We start from the raw sequence: 18214 nt of genomic DNA on the forward strand, positions 1-18214 counted from the left end.
GAGGGGCAGGGATAGCTCTCTGGCTCTTACTACCTTAAGGCCAGCTCTCTCACCTGCCCCTGGTGGCTAGGAGTGAGGTTGGAGGGCATCTCTCCCTTGCCCACACTGCTGCACTGCCACATTGCAAACAAGTTGCAGAATCATCTCTCCTGCTCTCCCAAGCTCATGTGCTCAGGGTCAGCTTTCTCATGCTTCTGCCACCAGGGTCAGCTCTACTGTGCTGCCCGGACAAGGTGCTGGGCTGCTCTCCCAAGTGGGCAGGTCCAGCTCTCCTGCTCTCACGACCCCAGGGCCAGCTCTCCTACCTGCTGCAGGTGGCTAGGGGAGAGCAGAGAGGAGGGTATCTCTCCTTCCTTCATGCCACACGCATACTTTTCAAGTAGTCTCACCCATAACTCCCAAAATGTTTGGGGCCCTGCTCTGCAGAGTACTGATGCTGGGTGGGGGTTAGCTTGCCTGCTCTCATGCCTCCCACAGACATCTCTCTTAGGATGCCCAGAAGAGGGGTGGGGCAAGTTCTGTATAGCCCTCAGGCATTAACATGGGCCCAGATGGCAACTCAGATCAGGGCCAACTGCCTGGCCACTGATGGTAACAGACCCCTGCTGCTGCATGCAGGGCCATGGACCCAGATGCGGTCCCTGGTGGCAGCACAGGCGAGGATACCACCATGGTCCCACGTGCTATTGAAAGGATGAGAATTACAGCCTAAAAATCCCCAGTGTCTAACTCTCAAATGACCCCAAGAAGTCAGAAGTTTAAAATGCTATCTCACTTCAAAGAAGCTCTAACTCTAGCCTTCTAAGGAGTCCCAAACACCTCAAATTCCAGAGGCCCCTCTTTGTTAGAAACTAGGTGAAACGTAGTATTCTAGAGCCCACCCTTTGTTAGGAGCTAGACAAAAGGGCCTTGAGTACGTGATCCTGACCTCCCCCACTTCGTAAGGTAATGGGAAATGAACTAATTAGCTGCTTATCTTGCTTCTGTAAACTGCTTACTCCATCACCCCCACCCAGGAGTTCACACAGGTATAGACCTCTGAGAAAATAGGAAACTAATTGGTCCACAGAGCACGGGCTCACATAATTTAAACTGATTGGCCTAAAAACTATGGAGTGGTACAAATCGATTGGCTCGCACTATGTGGGCTCTCAATGCTAAGAAATGATTGGCTTGTGATTCTTGGGCTTTATTGTAAACCTATAAAATCTGTTCCAATTCTGTACTGGGGGTCCTACAGTCCTCTACCCCTGTGCAGTATATGACTGTGGACCCCAGAACCTCTGGAATAAAAATCCTCTTGCTATTGCATCAAGACCATTTCTCATGAGTAATTTGGGTATTGCCTTCCGAGGCGTGGGGAATTGGGGCGCCCTCGTTTTTTTTCGGGTCTTACACCGTCTCTAGATACTCACATCAGGTCCTTCCTCACTACCTTCGCGTCTCCAATCCTGCATCTCTTCACTGCGCCCACCGCCTTCTTTCTGGTTTATTTCTCTTCCATTTCTCCACCACTTAATTATTCCTTTTAGTGGCAACGAGGGTCTCGGAGTGTCTGGGGTCAACTCAAGAGTGCTGTATATCACTTGTGCATTATGGTACTGGGCAGGGGCCATCTCGGGCATGGTCTGCTCCTCGACACCCAGGCATGCATGGTACCAGATTGGTGGTCATCTCGGGCTTGCTTTTGTTTTCAGGGAATGTTAGGCTACTAATCATTCAGATGTCGACAGGTCAGAACACTGAGCACAGACATAGCCTTTCTCTTTTCTGCCACCAACTGACACAAATGTGACACAGGAGCCACACCTGTGACACCTCTAGTTAGGTAAAAGAAACCCACATAATTTCAATAAATGGGTTAGAGTGCAATATTCTTCCTAGCTGGATAACAATGATGGAAATTGTGGGTTATTAAACAAAAATCCAGTGCCAGGTGTGAGATCCTGAGATATGAGTTGGTGGTGAGGGAGGCCACAGTAGCACAGCCAAAGAATATAGATTCTTTCAGTTCCTTTTGGTTTCCAACTAGAACTGTGTGATAAGACCCTCTGACAGAAGACATCTTGTTCACAAGATACAGAGAAATTAAGCTGGCGCTGAGCTGGCAGATTCAGTGTCTGGCTAGCTTTCACGGTGCTTTCCAGAAGGTGCTACTCAGGATCCTAAGGGAGAAAAGGCATAGATGATCTTATCCAGATGTGGACTGCATGAACTGCAGTTCCAACCTCTGAGGCGAGATAGATTTGCAGGACTCTTTTAAGGGTAATGAAGTGCTCTCTTATGGTTGTGAGGCCCATTCTGCAGCAGAGAATCCACGCCTCATACTGTAAATGTGTTCATTAATATGTGGCTTTGAAAATCATAGGCCCTAGGGTATGCTTCCAACTGTTGTTTAGTCAAACTATCATTGCGTCCAATTGCTTTCTAAATCTCTGTGTTTACGTGCTATGGCGACTCTCAGCCATAATGGAAGATGCTTCCCTTTGCAGTGAAGGGCAGTAAGAGCAGAGACTCAGGGCAGCTAAAGCTGCTGAGAGGAAGAGATGTCTGCTCAGCTAAGGAATATGTTGGTGCTGCCTCTGCTAAAGGAGCTTTCTGAGAGAAGAGACAGAAGCAATGTAACAGTCAGAAGATAGAAGGGTGGTGAAATGTCTTCTTCTGTAAGGATACAGTCATTGCAACTGCAGTGGCATGCACTAGTTTGCAAAAGAATGGGTGTGTCAACAGTCCAGGATAGATGTGGGGCCATGCTATTCTCTGCTGAGCTATTGGATAAGGATAGATTCCAGGAGAGTGGGAATCATTCTCTTCAATTGTGGACATTCTGGATGTTAGATAGATTTATTTATTTATTTATTTATTTATTTATTTATTTATTTATATTGAGGAAGGTGGTTGGAAAGAGGGACGGAAGGAGGAAAGAAGATAGATTTGGTTTGACTTTGGGGATCATGCTTATTCATGGTGAGGAGGTCACTTTTGTCAGCTACGCATGCAGATGCCCAAATGCCTACAGAAGAGCAGGAGACATGGCCTCTTATAGGGATGGAAACAACTACCTTACCATATAGTTTGTCCTTTCAGGAACTTGTTGGTGTGACCATAAGAAAAGCTTGGAATTATAGTCTTGCAGTCATGAACTATCATTCCTAATTCTGAAAGAATATAAAAACACAGAAGAGGACCATTATAGCTGCTTTTATTTTGAGGAGTGTCTTTGTCAAGGGGGTAGATCTGGGTCCATTGAAGAGGGGTCCTCTGGTGTGGGGAGAATCTTAACTTGATTGGTTGCAAGTTATGGTTGTACCGTGAGGCCTATCATCCTGAGTGTCTGCAGAGACTTGAGAAATAGTTATTAGAGGGCTGTAAGCAGATGATTTGAGGAAAACAGAGTAAAACTGAGAGATTTTCGGGGAAGACTGAGGGAGAGGGAAGAACAAAGGTGGAAGGAATGGAGTGGGCTGGTGAGAGGAAGAGGATTCGCAGCAGTGGTGACTTCTGTGCCCAAATGAGCTGGCAGAAGAAGCAGGTAGCTACAGCGCCTCAGAGGAAGGGGGCAGGAGAAAATAAAGGGCCCATGTACAGAACTGTATCTGGCCATAGGAGAAAGGGATAAGGTCCTTTTTTTTTCCCCGCTAGAGCTCTTGCTCACATTCCAAAGGGTCTTTTTGCTGTAGTATCAGGAGCAAAGGGAGCCGTGGTAGGGTGAGAACATCTGTGGAACCCTTTGTTTGGGTATTGAGAGAAGTTCAGTAAGTACAGCATTTAAAAGATGGAGTAAAAGTGTAGGAAGACAGCATCGAGTCAGGTAAGGAGCCAGGGTGGGAGGGATGGGAGGGAACCCAAGCCCGTTCACAGGACGAAGCCCTGTTTGAATTCCTTCTGGTTCCCATGTCTCGAAAACATCTCAGACTAGTTCAGATTTGTTATGGAAGCAGCATTGTCTGCAGAGGAGAGCACACGCCTTGTACTGTAGCGTCCAAGGAGTCGAGGCTGATCTGAGCGGTCTCAAAGTTATTTATTTATTTATTTATTTATTTATTTATTTATTTATTTATATTTTTTGCGTATTGATTCAGTGAGTTTAAATGATTTCTAGAAGGCTTCAGCCCACTTGTTTTAGTTATAGTCTGTCTCCCCCACCCCCAAATGTCCAGAGTGGCAAGATGAGGGATAAGTCGGATGGCGGGGTTTGGGGGTCTCGGTCTCTTGGTAACTGCTTCAAGCCTGACAGAAGGGTGAAGAGGGGGCAGCAGTTAAGAGAACCTCCGAAAAGGACCCATCCCAAGCGCCATGATAAAGGTTCACAGTTGGCCAAGATCCAGAACATAAGTCAGGAGGTAATAACTACAACTCTGTGGGGAATATTAAGACAAAGGTCTGTGAGGAACACTTTTACATTGAGATTAATATGAATCAATACATGGCTAAGTATAAGGTTCTCATAAGGTTAAATGTACTTGTACAATTGGCTGGGTCACGTGCCAGAGCTCTGTAGAAGGATGAGGTAACTGTAACTAGCTGTTTATTTACATCAAACTCCAAGATCAATCAGAAGTATATTTTATATTGTCTGGCTATGTGAAGTGACAGTTTAATTCTAAATTGTATTGGCCCAAAAGAAATGATTTCCAATTTTTAATTTAAAAAGTATATTTCCAGATACAGTGGCTGCCTTATCAATAGTAAATGATTCATTTTACAATGGTTTTTGGGTTTTTTTTTGTTGTTTTCAAATTAACCCTATGAACAGAATGTTTACAAAATTTGTACATTTCCTTCCATACACTCAACTAACAGATATACGACAAAAACAATAAGTCAGGTCAAATCTGTAAAAAGTTATTTATGTGTAATAAAGTCCCTATTAACCAAAAAAGGCTAAAGCCAACATTTTGGTCCTTTTGCCAATGGATGAATCTCTAGGTCAGCACATACTGACAGCAGTAAACATGTTTCTTAACATCTATTTAAAAACAGATTGCTTGCTTAGAGGCCTAATTTGTAAGGCAAGATAAGCAAAATTAAATACATTGGCTTTTAGAATTTCTTAGGAGACCTTCGAAAGGATGAATCAACCCCTGGAGACCAGGGATGTCTCCTTATGACTTTTTGACTTTGGCATTTCCCCGGTCAAGTGCTTATACCTCTTGCAAGACTGCTGCAGGCACTGGTCCTGTGAAAAGTGTGCTCTCAAAGCACCACAGGTGATCCTAGGTAGGCGAAAATCTCCTGGGGGGATCTGAGTGCTTGGGAATCTCACTTAATAGAATCATCTACTGACTCTGACACCAAACTGTCAAAGACACTGCTTGGGTATTCTGAATAGCATTCCAAAGCAAGAGGTAGAGAGATCACAGAGTATCCGGCCTCCTCCTTTAATGAGGGAATGTGGGTGGCTAGGGTGTGTGCTCTGGAAGTGGCTTTTGCTAAAAGAAAGAATGAAAAACCTAGCTTCATTAGGGCACCAAATAACAAATGCAGATTGTCCTGTCAAAGGAAAACACTTGCAAACTCAGGACTAACTGACTGGTCATATCTCCTAGTTACCTGGCAACAGCCAGGTATGCCTGGCTCAGTATAAAAGGGGCAGTTTGCCCCCTCCTCTCTCTTACTCTCTTACCTTCTCTGTCCTTTCTCTACCCATTCCCCTCCCCTCATTCTCCACGTGTTCACGGATGGCCTCTACTCATCCTCTCTGTCTCTGTCTCTGTCTCTCTCTCTCTCTCTCTCTCTCTCTGCCTTTCTCTGCCTCTACTCTCTCAATTCCTTTCCCCAGACCCTAAATAAACTCTATTCTATACCAAACCCATCCTGTGCCTGGTATCTGAGGGGGAAGGGATGCTTCAGCATGGGCCCACAGAGACATCCCTTCCGCCCCTGTAACCATACCTCATTCTACCAAATATATCTGGGTCCTTTCTTTTTATAAAACACAACTCATCCCTCCCCCCCGCCCCCCCTTTTATTTTAGGAAGATGAAGTCGGTATGTTTGCAATAGGCTCCAGTAAAGCCTATCTTACCTGTTTAAACCTTGCCCATTGTAATTTTTAATTTGAGGCCAATTTGCTGTGATGTGGCTGTCTGGCCTCCTCAACCGCAGCCCCATGCTGAGGCTTAGCAGGATGTCTGATGTTAGTGAGTTTATAAGCAGTAGAAGTGATTACATTAGTGACGGGGAGAACTTGCAGGTAGATCCACCCTGTGTCTATGCACAGATGTATCCGCCTCATTTTTATCTTTGCAATTTAAATCCAAGTTCTGGAATCCACACCTGTTTCTGCAGAATATTTGGTCAATGTCTCTTAGGTGACCAAATTCTTGTTGTCGTCCTCAATAAATTTAATAAGGGTAATTCTTGCTAAGTTATTGATTTATCCTAGTTTCATCAACTGATCTATCAGTGCCACTTATAGACGTTTATTCTCAAAGCTGAGACATATCAGATATTGGAGTTAGTTGTCATGGCTGTTTGATCTTTTTTCTAAGGTTAAGATTCTTGACAAATCACCAAATTAATTTCCAGAGTGGTTTTACCAGCAGCAATCCCACCAGCAATGGAGGAGTGTTCTTCTTTCTCCACATCCTCTCCAGCATCTGCTGTTCCCTGAGTTTTTGATCTTAGCCATTCTAACTGGTGTTAGGTGGAATCTCAGGGTTGTTTTGATTTGCATTTCCCTGATGATTATGGATGTTGAACATTTCTTTAGGTGTTTCTGAGCCATCCAGTATTCCTCAGCTGAGAATTCTTTGTTTAGCTCTGTACCCTAATTTTTTTAATAGGGTTATTTGGTTCTCTGGAGTCTAAATTCTTGAGTTCTTTGTATATGACCAAAGTGTGGATACTTTGATCCTTCTTAGAAGGGGGATCAAAATACCCCTGGCTCACAGCCAACCAATGGACTGAGCACAGGCCCAATGGAGAAGCTAGAGAAAGGACCCAAGGAGCTGAAGAGGTTTGCAGTCCCATAGGAGGAACTATAATATCTACCAACCAGTACCCCCAGAGCTCCCAGGGTCTAAACCTCCAACCAAAGAGTATACATGGAGGGACCCATGGCTCCAGTTACATATGTAGCTAAGGATGACCATTTTAGACATCAATGAGAGGAGAGGCCATTTGTCCTATGAAGGCTCTATGCCCCAGTGTAGGGGAATGCCAGGTCAGGAAAGTGGGAAGTGGGGATTGGTAAGCAGGGGGAGCGGGGATGGGATGGTAAGTTTTCGAGGGGTAATGAGAAAAGGGGATAACATTTGCAATGTAAATAAAACAAATACCTAATTTAAAAAATATTTTCTCCACCTAGTCTCACATTTTAAAACTGAACTGTAGTGGTGAATATTTAAAATAGACACTTCCTGTCAACTCTTCACAGCAGCTCCCAAACCTTAAATGTTCAATCTGCTGTGTCCCTGCGCTCCTGCCCTGCAAATACCAGGTAAAGTATGACTCTTAAACTTCAATAGTTAACCAAATATATTTATGTGTATAAAACTCCCAATTACATAATGCCAAAGATTATGTAATTGGGAGTGATAAAGATCTTATCCCAATTTTCCAATATTATGTTACGTTTTCGTCTGAAGCCATCTGGATAGGCATGTCTCTCTGTACTCCTGTGTCTCCTCTGACCTCTCAACCCTTAGCTCCACCTATTCTTTCCAATCTGATACTGGCCTCTCAGTGCCTCAGTGTCACTGGATAGGAAATACCTTGTCACACCGAACCTCTCACAATTTAGGTTTCATTCATGCTCCTTCACAAATAGAGTCCTTGTGCCCCATGAAACAATGTCACATGGGTATGGGTATATCTATCCATGGCCGTGACTCCTGGGGTACACTGGACTGTGCATTCCTTACTTCTGATGCTCAATTTGTCTATATGGGCTCCGTACTGTGTTAGTTCTCAACTGTGTACTTTTTCTTCTTTTAGACAGTCTGTGGGAAGATGGAGCCAGACCCGCCCCCTCTGAAAAAAATGTCCTGCTCTTTCTCTATTATGGTGCTTATACCTATTTTGTGTGTGTGTGTGTGTGTGTGTGTGTGTGTGAGGTTATTTTACTGATTAGAAACACAACTATATCTATTTATTTTAGTTTAACATATCTTTTGTTTTAGTTCATTCCTATTTCTTATTCTTGATATTTTCTTATTCTTGATATAATTGTATACAAAGGCTTTACAGAGTCTGTCACTTCATCCATATCTGCTACATAATTCTTTCCCATCCACCATTTTTTCTATAACAAAGGAACATTTTCATGTATTTTTATTTCCTTTTAAAAATAATTTATTTATAGTTTTTTTGTGTACATTGGTGTTTTGCCTACACCCATGTCTGTATGTGGGTCTTGGATCCCTAAAACAGGAGGTGCAGGCAGTTGTGAGCTTCCATGTGGGTGCTGGGAATTGAACCTGGGTCCTCTGGAAGAGCAGCCAGCGCTCTTAACTGCTGAGCCATCTTGACAGCCTCCTTCTCTTTTTGCTCTTAAAGTAAACACAAGCTGTGCTGTGCTTTGTTTTAGTTCATTTACTATTTTTTTGGAAAACATTGCACATAATGTGTTAATTTATATTAGTGAAACTTAATTGACAAAAAGTCCAAACAACCCAATTGTTACAAAAAGAAAGACACTGTCTGAATCCCAGATAGAACAGAGCCTTATTTAATCCACATGTTGAATCAAGTGCTTTCAGAGGCCCCTGAGCCCCTCGTGAGCACAAGGCTATGGCCATGCCTTTTCTTTGGCTACTTTCTATCAGAAGTTTAAGAAACTTAACTGGAAAGAAAAAAAAAAAAGACAAAATCCCTGTGGATACCAAACCAAAGTGTCCATTTTACATATGCCAATTGTAAAATTTCATCTCATCAGTCAGCAAACATATATTTCAAAATTCTTATGAAAATTATAAAATCCCTGCTTTCCTGAGTCATCTTTTTTTCTCTTTCACCTAAATACATTGAATCTCTTTCTATTTTGCTATTTCAGATTACTTGAGTGTGGGTCAGTGGGTTATTACAAACTCATTTTGCCTGTGCAGAATGAGTTTAAGGCTCCCATAAAACATGGAACTCACAGCTTTCAAGCTTCTGAGAGAGAGAGAGAGAGAGAGAGAGAGAGAGAGAGAGAGAGAGAGAGAGAGAATGTCTAATGGACAAAAATCCTGTTTATTTATCAAGATTCAGTGCAGCTGAACTTACTACAGCATAATCACTGAGTTATTGTAAAAAGATTATGTAGCTACAAAGTTGTTGAGTTTCTTTAGGTCAGGCAGTTTGGAACTGTTTTGGTTTAGTGTGAACACGGTGATTACAAAATTAGTGTGAATCGATAGAAAACACCCATGCATCTGAAATTATATCTCTCAGAGCGTGTTATTATTATTTGTCAGTTACAGGCACTAAACTTCAGATGTTTTACTTCAAGCACATAGAGATCGATAGAAAGATAAGAGATCAGAAGGGATTATGGTCCTGGTCTGAAGGATTTGAATGACATCCTTGGAAGATCTTGACAGAACAAGGAAGGATGGTGAGGGTGTCAGAATGGCATATGGAAGAGGCCAGGTGGCAGAGAGGAAGACCAGAAACCTTCCTGACAAGTGGGACAAATGTGGAGCAATCACTGTGTGAAAATGTGTGAGAAAGTTGGTGCAGGCTCAGAACTCTTAAGGGACATGACCTCAACAGAAGCACAGCACCACTGAACTTGAACGCTTTTCCCATCTCCGGCCTTTTATCTGACAGAACTCTATGCTATTTACATGAAGTGTCTGCTTTTATTTCTATCTCTGTCTCTGTGTTTTTGGTTCTAGGACATAAGAAGGTGGAAATTCTAGTGGCTACCTCTAGACGCTAATAACAAATTATAGCACTCATAACATGATCTTGCCTAGTTTTCTGATATATGGATTTCCCAGAAGATATTAAGAAGGCAATAATGGGATTGCTTCAAGTTTCTCTCCATTTAGTTTGGTGCTGGCTACCGGTTTGCTGTATATTGCTTTTACTATGTTTAGGTATGGGCCTTGAATTCCTGTTCTTTCCAAGACTTTAAGCATGAAAGGATGCTGAATTTTGTCAAATGCTTTTTCAGCATCCAATGAAATGACCATATGTTTTTTTTTTCTTTGAGTTTGTTTATGTAGTGATGGATTTCCGTATATTGAACCAACCCTGCATCCCTGGGATAAAGCCTACTTGATCATGGTGGATGATCATTTTGATGTGTTCTTGGATTCGGTTGGCAAGAATTTTATTGAGTACTTTTTGCAATGATGTTTATAAGGGAAATTGGTCTGAAGTTCTCTTTCTTTGTTGGATCTTTGTGTGGTTTCGGTATCAGTGTAATTGTGGCTTCGTAGAAGGAGTTGGGTACTGTTCCTTCTGTTTCTATTTGGTGGAATAGTTTGAAGAGTATTGGTGTTAGGTCTTCTTTGAAGGTCTGATAGAATTCTGCACTGAAACCATCTGGTCCTGTGCTTTTTTTGGTTGGAAGACTTTCTATGACCCCTTCCATTTCTTTAGGGGTTATGGGACTGTTTAGATGATCTAAAGTTCCTGAACAGAACACCAATAGCTTATGCTCTAAGATCAAGAATTGACAAATGGGACCTCATAAAATTACAAAGTTCCTGTAAGGCAAAGGACACCATCAAAAACGCAAATCGGCAACCAACAAATTGGGAAAAGATCTTCACCAACCCTACATCAGATAGAGGGCTAATATCCAATATATATAAAGAGTTCAAGAAGTTAGACTCCAGAAAACCAAATAACCCTATTAAAAAATGGAGTACAGAGTTAAACAAAGAATTTTCACCTGAAGAACTTCGGATGGCAGAGAAGCATCTTAAAAAAATGCTCAACTTCATTAGTCATTAGGGAAATGCAAATCAAAACAACCCTGAGATTTCACCTTATACCAGTCAGAATGGCTAATATTAAAAACTCAGGAGACAGCAGGTGTTGGAGAGGGTGTGGAGAAAGAGGAACACTCCTCCACTGCTGGTGGGGTTGCAAATTGGTACAACCACTCTGGAAATCAGTCTGGAGGTTCCTCAGAAAACTGGTCATGACACTTCCAGAAGATCCTGCTATACCACTCCTGGGCATATACCCAGAAGATTCCCCAGCATGTAATAAGGATACATGTTCCACTACGTTCATAGCAGCCCTATTTATAATAGCCAGAAGCTGGAAAGAACCCAGGTATCCCTCAACAGAAGAGTGGATGCAAAAAATGTGGTATATCTACACAATGGAGTACTATTCAGCCATTAGAAACAATGAATTCATGAAATTCTTAGGCAAATGGATGGAGCTGGAGAACATCATACTAAGTGAGGTAACCCAGACTCAAAAGATGAATCATGGTATGCACTCACTAATAAGTGGATATTAACCTAGAAAACTGGAATACCCAAAACATAATCCACACATCAAATGAGGTACAAGAAGAACCGAGGAGTGGCCCCTTGCTCTGGAAAGACTCAGTGAAGCAGTATAGGGCAAAACCAGAACAGGGAAGTGGGAAGGGTTGGGTGGGAAAACAGGGCTGATGGGACTTTCGGGGAGTGGGAGTCTAGAAAAGGGGAAATCATTTGAAATGTAAATAAAAAATTTATCGAATAAAAAAAAAAGAAAAAAAGAAGGCAATAATGATGTGCGGTTTGCAATTATTAATTGGTCAGGAAAGACATTAAAATAATATTAGTGACTTTTGCCAGTGTTACATAAAAGAGCATTTTAGTACAGACAGTTATGGACTCTGAATAAGTGTATTCACTTATTAAATTGCATAAATAATGACTAAATTGAATAAATAATTGCAATGTAGATTGAACAAATGAAAACAGGAGCTTTTAGTGAATACATTGAGGGAAATGTCTTTCCGTTATATTTCTATTTTCTTTCCATTTCATATGATAGAATTTATTTTTAAAAGACAGAAAATTCAAAATAATATGTTGCATGACTGAATGGCAAGAGGAAGATTTAATTTGTTACATGGATTCCTCAACCTGAAGTCCTCGACTTCCCATCAGAGGTACCATTCTCCTCCACCATACCATGCAACCTTGGCCCCCAAAAGGTCAAAGTCATATACTTGAGGTATGCACCAAACCTACATTGGCCCCCAAGATCCATCTCCTCTCCAAAAGAGGCAGGCGATGTCATTGCCAAAGTGACACATGATTTGTGAGTTTCCACGGAAGATTTTGAAACTGACCTTCAGAGCAGAACCAGACTGAGCTAGAAACTTCTGCCTCTCCCTTGCTCATCAAAACCCTGGAGGAGCCAGTAAGGGAAGAGATTGCAAGATTTTGTGTGTTGGGCAATAATTGTGTGATGGGAACTTTTAGTCTACACATCACGATGTAGTATTTCAGTAGTCAGAAAAGTAAAGCTATGAAAATCACCCCTCAGGCAACATCAGAGAGCTGTTGAGTTATTACTGTCTGTACTAATAACCAAGAGTGCTAGATAAAGTAAAGTGTTTGTCTTCTAATATACTGTTAAAATTACTTGACTATAACACCTAACATTACTTTACGGTACTGTTTTCTTTTAGTGGTAGAAGGTAAATTTTATTAAGAAAAAGAATATTTCCAAAGGATGAGATGAGCCAGATCTAGGACAAATACCAGAGACCAATGGCAATGAAGGAACAAATAACTGAAAACTTTGGGTCACTCACACAGCACCCACTTCCAAGCACCTCTTTGATATCATGTTATACTCGGTGGGGATCAGGTTCAAGTCTTTCTCCCATTATTTTCTTAAACCTCAAAACAACAAAACAATGGTGAAGCTGGGATTTGAACAAATGAAGTCTGGCTTCCAGAACACATGATTGTCTTTGTATGACTGTCTGAAACCCAGACCAGACTGGGTCTTACTGATTTACCCTGGATCAGAATATAATCTTTTCCCCTGACAAAATGAAATTATACTTGCATTCATAAGTTACGTTTAACCTGGAATAGATGCTTTGTTCTTTGCTCCTTCCTTGGGTAGGCAGAAGGTTCTTTTACAAAATAAATTAGTGTTGAGTTGTCAAGAAAATGAGAGAGAGCAGGAGCTATTAATAGTAAGACCAAAATAGCTCCCTTAACAAGTGTCAATGCAATGGACTGGAAGCAAATCTAAAGGAACACATAGCTAATAAGATAGTTTAACTATCTTATTTAATGTGGTTAATTTTAAATACCAGCTATAAGCCATAAATAATACAATTAGGGAGCAACATTTAGGATCTTTATAAAGTTCAGTACAACATTATATCTGAGCCTCTATTCCTTAAAAATATGCTTTAAAATGTGTGTTTGTGTGTAAGAAGGAGAGAGAGAGAAAGAGAGAGGAGAGAGAGGTATATGTGTGTATGTGTGTCTCTGTGTATGTGTGAGATAGAGGTGTGTGTATATGTGTGTGTGTGAAATAGAGGTGTGTGTGGTTTATGCATATGTGTGTGAAAAAGGTATGTGTGTGTGAGAGAGGTATGTGTGTGTGAGAGAGATATGTGTGAGAGAAAGGTGTGTGTGAGAGAGTTGTATGTATTTGTGTGTGTATGTGTGTATGTGTGTGTGTGTGTGTGTGTGTGTGTGTGTGTGTGAGAGAGAGAGAGAGAGAGAGAGAGAGAGAGAGAGAGAGAGAGAGAAGGTGTGTGTGTGTGTGTGTGTGTATGTAGCATACACCTGGGCCCAGAGCTGTGAGTATCTGGGAGCCATCTGACACTTGACATGGGTGTTAAGAACTGCACATGGTCTGCTAGTAAAGCAGCAAGTGTTCTTAACTGTTGAGCCATGCATCTCTCCAGTCACGTCCTCCTCTTGGTGGCAGTGTGAACGTCAATTTCCTCACTGCTTGACAGACATACAAAGTAGGAAATGAGAGAATGGAGGTGTTTAAGTGTTTAGCTTAGGTCTGGCATGGGTTTCATCCATCCCAGCTGTTATCCTGTCTCTAGTGTTCTTCCTTAGTTTCAGTTTCTTTTTCTGATGCTGTGACAAAAATATTCAGACGAAAGCACCTGAAGGGAGAAAGATGTGTTTGGCTCATGGTTCAAGGGTAAAGTCTGCCTTGGCCAAAATGTCCGAGCAGATGGTGATGTCACACTTGCAGACAGGAAGCAGAGAATGCTGACCTGTGCTCAGCTCACATGCTCGATCCCAGCCTAGGGAATGGTGCTGTCCACCACGAGGCCTTCCTACTTCAGTTAACTTCAGACAACCCACTGCAGGTTTACTCAGAATCTCACTGCCTGGTGAGTCTAGATCTTTTCAAGTTGAGGATTTTGTAGTGAGAGTTTTGATATCACACGTCTATTCTGAAACCCAAATTGAATCAATTCTGGAAATAATACCAAATGTAACTGCAGGATACGAAGCAAACAATTCAAAAACACCAGAAAGAGCTGAGATCCAGATGCACATAGGATGGAAAAGTCTGTTGTTAGTCACGTGACAGGACAGTGCAGGGCCTGAACAGGTCACATGACAGGACAGCACAGGGCCTGGGATGTGATATGATTCCCACTTTGAATTCCCTTTATATGACAGCAACTTCCCCTCAATAAGTGCAATGGGATTTAATAAAACCAAGTAAGTGCTTTCCTTAAAGTTGATTCAACTTATATCAAATAATCCAAGAAAGTACCCATGGTAATCTTATAAATAATATTATAGTCTCCATTAAACTGAAACATGTTCTCTATTTGATGTGTGTTTTAGTCAGTTTTCAGAATTATAGCAATTGACAAATTTGGGATAAAATACCGACTATGTTTCCAGTTTGATCCAAAAAATGAATTTTCAGTTGAATAGTTGGAATCATAATTGTAAATACAGAATGAATGAGCTATTTTTTTTAAGTAATTCAGAGATTTAACTGAATCAAATATGGTGTTTTAGGGTCTAGTGTCAAGATTCTCTACATATTTACTCTTTGGGGAGTAAGTTCTATTTACTTATTTGTTTGTTTATGTGCACATCCACATGCTATTGCACACGTGGTAATCGGTTAGAAGACAGTGTCTGGGATCTGGTAGTCTCTTTCCATGAGGTGGGTTCTGGTGATCGAGTCCAGCTTGTTAGTCTTGCTAGCAAGCACTGTGACTGAGCGTGAGCTGTCTGTCAGTCTTGGGTTTAGTTTCCTCTCTGCCGTAATTATGTTCTTGCTTCAGTTCCAGCTGGGAATTAAAAAAGGGCAAGCAACTGTATTCTGGGAGGATATTTTAAAAATAAAATAATTTATTGGTTTTTGGATATTAGATGACCGTGGGAATTTGTAGATCCAGTTTTTGGCCCCTAATTAGTTTAAATCTCCTGTTAAAAGGAGCAGCAGCAGCAGCAGCAACAGCTTAGAGGAACTGATGCTATGCAACTTTATCCCATTGTAGGTGCACACTGTATTTACATATTTTTAATTTTAGAAGATGATTAACTTTTTTGAAATTTCTTTTATAAAATAATTTTGAAAGAAAAACATGACTCAAACGGGGGCAAGGTTTATAACTATAAAACTGTAACCAAATTTTCGAAAATATAGTCCCCTTAAAAGGAAGAACATGCTGGTATCTTAAGTGATCAAGGCCGATTAGAGGAAAACAAATCCAAATTCGTTAGCTTCCTAGTCATAAATGAGAAAAGTTTGGCTCATTGATAGTAAATAGCTGTAGAAAATGGATACAGCCAGTTAACCACCAAGACGTATTGAGACAAGGAATTAAAGGGACCAAATATAATGTTATATAAAATTAATTACTTAAGAAATTGTTTTTATTAAAATGTCAGTAAAATTGCCCAGTGACTGTGCTATGAAAACAAATGGTTCTAAGAAGGAAGAGAGTTCCTGTAGTGTGCACTGCAAATTACCCATAACTTTAGACACCATTCCTTGTTTCTCAATTAATTTTACTGCTCTTATGAATTTAGTGCCGGTGCAGTCATATTTAAGTCATCCAATCAAAACATGTGTTTTTTAGATAAGTTGTTTAACAAATTAAATACTAAGTTTCTTATCTGATGTTGAATAGATGGATTAATAAGACAGTTCACACACACACACACACACACACACACACACACACTTGTATTTTTGAGAACATGTTACTTATTGTTACTTATTGTATAGCACCCGTTGACCCAGAACTCACTATATAGAGCAAGGTGGTTCTCAACTCACAGAGATTGAACTGCCTCTGACTCCTGGGTACCCAGACTACACTTGATATTAGCCAAAAAGGAGAAGTGATCAGGTACCCAGATTAAATGCATATGATATCATTCTCGGCTCAATGTCTTTTGGAAGAGAAGATCAAGAAATATGCAGCGTATCTAAAGCAAAATAAATACTAGAGTTATAACACTTCACATTGGTAACATTTATCAAAAGAGTTGTACGTGAGGACAGAAAGAATTGTCAAAATTCTATGAGTTTGCTAGAATTTGAATAGAATTGAAGTTTGGTGGTTTTTAACATTGCCCAGCCCAGAGAAATGTAAAAATAATATACCCCACAAAGAGCTGGAGATTTTAACCTGGAGAGACTGATAAATTTTGACTTTAGAAATAGCAGATTACAGACTCATGCTAATAAATGACATTATAAATAGGATTCATCTATTTTTGCTCCCCCTTCCTCACCTTCTCCCCATCTCCCGGAGTCCCCCTTACAATTGCAGCCCATGTAACCTCTTCCGTATTGCTCTTATGTTCCTACTGCCCTATGGCCACCCCCTTTCCATGGGTCCTCTTTTTCCCTTCTTGTGGTCCCCTCATTAGATTCACAATCTACACTTGTTAAAAGACCAGGCACATAAGGGATTCTCTTTCTGATCCGGATCTTTCACAGATAGATTATTTAGCAGGAAAGACGTGTTAAAGTGTCTGCTTTCTGACTCAGGCAGAAAAACAGCAGAAAATGACCTTGTAGGTATAACTATATTGAAGAGTAAAAAAAGGGAGGGCTGTCTTAGAATCAGCTAGGATGTGATGGTATATTTAGATTGGGCATAATAATTAGGTGAAGCAAAGGGAAGTTTTGATTGGTGGACTTCAATACTTTGATAGCTGGACCTTGGCAGTCAGTCTCAGGAGGAGGAATTGGCCAAATAAGGGAATAGACCTTTGTGGCTAGCTTTAGGAGTGTAATCTAAAGGTTTTGCTAGCAAGACAGAGGGAATGAAGGGCAATCTTAAGGCCTGCTAGAGTTGGCCCATGTCCCATCAATACCCACACTGAGTTGCTCTTTTATACATAAATTGCCATTGTAAGTTGTGATCTGCACATGAGAGAGGACATAGACCTTTAATCTTTCTGAGTCAGAGTGACCTTGCTTTTTATTGGTGATTTCATGTTCTCATTTATGTTTACAGCTGAACACCACTCTCTAGATAAACACATTTACATTATCTATTGATCCCATGATGGATACCTAGGCTGGTTCTATTTCCTTGCTGTTGTGAGTAATGCAGCAATAAACATGAATGAGCAAGTAACTCAGTCATAGGATACAGTGGCCTACCAGTTCGGATTTATGCCCAGATGTGTCTTACAGAGGCTTACTTGTACAGATGTACACCCAGATGTGTCTTAGCTGAATCTTGTGGGAGATCCATTTTTCACATTTCTGAGATACCTCCATACTGATTGCCATGAGACTGCTCTCCTCCACCAGCAGGGTGTAAACATTCACCTTTTTCTCCATCCTGGACAACATTTGTTGTTTTCTCTTCTTGGTGATAGCCATCCTGACTGGGATGAAATGGAATCTCCAAGTGGTTTTAATTTGCAGTTTTCTTGATAACTCAGGGTGTTAAACACCCTTTTAAATGCTTGATGACAATTTGTGTTCCTTCTTTTGACAACTATCTGTTTGATTAGCCCATTTGTTGGCTGGCAATTTTATTCTTTTGGTATGCATTTTTAGAAAGTTCCTTTTGCTTGTGAGCCTACCTATTAAGGACGGAGCTTTCTCTCCATCCTTACAATTCTTGATGCACACTAGAGATTAGACCCCTGACTGAAGTTTAGCTCACAAATCTCTTCTTCCACTTGGTAGTCAGTCATTTTGTTCTGCTGATAGACATTCTTGCTTTGCAGAAACATTTTAATTTTCTGTAGTCCTGTTTGTAATTCCTGGGGCTAGTTCGTATATTATTGAAGTCCTGTTCAGAAAGTTCTTGCCTATACCTCTGTCTTCAT

General features: G+C 40.9%; 1 non-coding gene across 1 annotated transcript; it reads right to left on the reverse strand.

Annotated features, from left to right (window-relative positions):
* Nucleotides 1-1699: 1699 nt before the first annotated feature.
* Nucleotides 1700-1833, reverse strand: LOC127693139 (small nucleolar RNA SNORA17). Its single transcript, XR_007979614.1, has one exon. It is a non-coding gene; the product is annotated as a small nucleolar RNA SNORA17 (small nucleolar RNA).
* Nucleotides 1834-18214: the final 16381 nt, after the last annotated feature.

The sequence above is a fragment of the Apodemus sylvaticus genome, chromosome 9 (assembly GCF_947179515.1).
Source record: "Apodemus sylvaticus chromosome 9, mApoSyl1.1, whole genome shotgun sequence".
NCBI lineage: Eukaryota > Metazoa > Chordata > Mammalia > Rodentia > Muridae > Apodemus > Apodemus sylvaticus.